The 2,218-nt window shown below is 45.9% G+C and overlaps 1 pseudogene; it reads left to right on the top strand.

Annotated features, from left to right (window-relative positions):
• The first annotated feature begins 1,317 nt into the window (after nt 1–1,317).
• Nucleotides 1,318–1,933, top strand: LOC118544409 (ferritin light chain pseudogene; annotated as a pseudogene).
• Nucleotides 1,934–2,218: the final 285 nt, after the last annotated feature.

Genomic DNA, 2,218 nt, shown 5'->3' with positions numbered 1-2,218 from the left:
ATTGTGTCAATCATACCTTAATAAAGCTGAAAAAATATAATAAACAAATATAGTAATCCATACACATTGTTCTTACATACAAGGAATACACAGCTAGAAAATCTTACGGGAAAAGCTCTTATTCAACATTCTAACACAAAATACAAAATAACCTGTAATAAATTTAACAAGCGGTGTGGTAGGCATATATGAAAAAAAATTATAAGTCTTTGTGATTATTTGAATCTTTGAAAATCTCTGGAAAAAAGATGTGAATAAATGAGAAGACGCAATATGCACCCATTTTGTTGAAGTGGACGTTGTGATGTGCCATCCAGATTTCCCACTTCAGAACCAAGACACTCATTCCTTTAGCTGCGGAGTGTTGGATCCTAACAGCTCCTGCCCGCTTGTTCTCAAGGAACCTCCCTTATCTGAAGAAAGGCGCCTTCTCTCCTGGGTAGTTCTCAGGTGACTGCTCAGGGGTTGGGGAGGAAGTTTCACAAAGGCCTGGTCCCCTTTGCCTCAGTTCGGGACAACTATGAAGTTCCATCCTATTCCCGGAACTTTCTGGGGTCAGCTGAGGCCCCTGTCCGTGACTTCATTACAGTTCAGCCCCTTGCTCTGCCTCGTCCCACTTCCTTCATGCCCAGAGAAGTACCTTTTTTTTTTTCGAGGTTTTCTTTACTTAAGTAATCTCTATACCCCATGTGGGGCTTGAACTCACAACCCCTAGATCAAGAGTCACACTCTCTTCCGACTAAGCCAGCCAGACGCCCCCCACCCCAAGGGCACTTCTTAATAAACCTACTACATGGAAATCTTCCTCTCAGAGTCTGCTCCCCAGAGAACTTGACCTACAACAAAAGGTGAGGGTATCAGTTAGACCCAGATTAAAGTACTGTTGACCCTTGCACAACCTGGGGGTTCGGGGCACTGACTCCTCCACACAATCAAAATTCCGCACATAACTTTGGACTTCCCCAAAATTTAACTACTGATAGCCTACTGCGGACTGATGCTTTACTGATAACACCTTCTTTCTTCTTTACAATTAACACTGTATTTTGTATGTTATATGTACTACAAACCGTATTCTTAAAATAAAGAGAGGTAGAGAAGAGAAAATGTTATTAAGAAAACCACAAGGAAGAGAAACTACATTTACAGCACTGCACTGTAAAAAATCCTTGTATAGGCAGTGGTCCTGATGGTCGTCCAGATCTGTCCGTTGCTTCAATCGTGCTTGGACAGAACAGACCCAGGGACACCCCTTCTTTCAGCCGACCACCACCCTCCAAACTCTTGTCCAGTCGTGACCTGTAAAGGCATCTTCTCAGCCATCCTCTGCCTCTGGAACCAGCCAACACCACCTTCTGAGCTTAGCTCCTTACTGCTGAGCAACCATGAGTGCTCAGATTCATCAGAATTATTCCACTGAGGTGGAAACTGCCATCAGCCGCCTAGTCAACATGCATCTGCAGGCCTCCTACACTTTTCTCTCTCTGGGTTTCTATTTTGACCACGAAGATCTGGCTCTGGAGGGCATGGACCACTTCTTCCGAGAGTTGGCAGAGGAGAAAAATGAGGACAGGCAGCATCCTTTGAAGATGCAAAACCGGCCCAGGGCTGCGTCCATTTCCAGGACATGCAGAAGCTGTTCCAAGATGAGTGGGATAAAGCCCTGGATTCCGTGGAATCTGCGTGGTCCTGGAGAAAAACCTGAAGCAGGCCCTCTTGGATCTGTGTGCCCGCAGTTCGGCCCACTCAGACCCTCATCTCTGTAGCTTCCTGGAGAACGGCTTCCTGGGTGAGCAGGTGAAACTCATTGAGAAGATGGTGACCACCTGGCTAACGTCACAGGCTTGGCCCCCAGGCTGGGCTGGATGAATATCTCTCAGAAAGACTCACCCTCAAGCACACCCAGGAGCCTCAGGAGCCTAGCAGTCTTTGAGGGGCCCCCTAGCATCCCCCTGGTGCCAGAGCTTCTGCCTGAGGCTCTCCCTGCAGGCAGCTTTTTACCCTGGAGGCCTCTCCCAAGCCATGGATCCAATGAAAACAATAAAGCTTTTCACAGGAAAAGAAAAAAATCCACATGTAAGTGGACCTGTGCCGTTCAAACCTGGGTTGTTCAAAGGCCCACTATATACATTTATTCAAAATCTGTTTGAATAACGGTGAAATAATTTTATTAAGTGAGAATAACTAAGAAACTTTGAAAGGAAAAAAGAGCAACAAA

Source organism: Halichoerus grypus, chromosome 3 (assembly GCF_964656455.1).
Source record: "Halichoerus grypus chromosome 3, mHalGry1.hap1.1, whole genome shotgun sequence".
In the NCBI taxonomy this organism is placed as follows: Eukaryota; Metazoa; Chordata; class Mammalia; order Carnivora; family Phocidae; genus Halichoerus; species Halichoerus grypus.
This window is presented reverse-complemented; position numbering and strand designations above follow the sequence as displayed.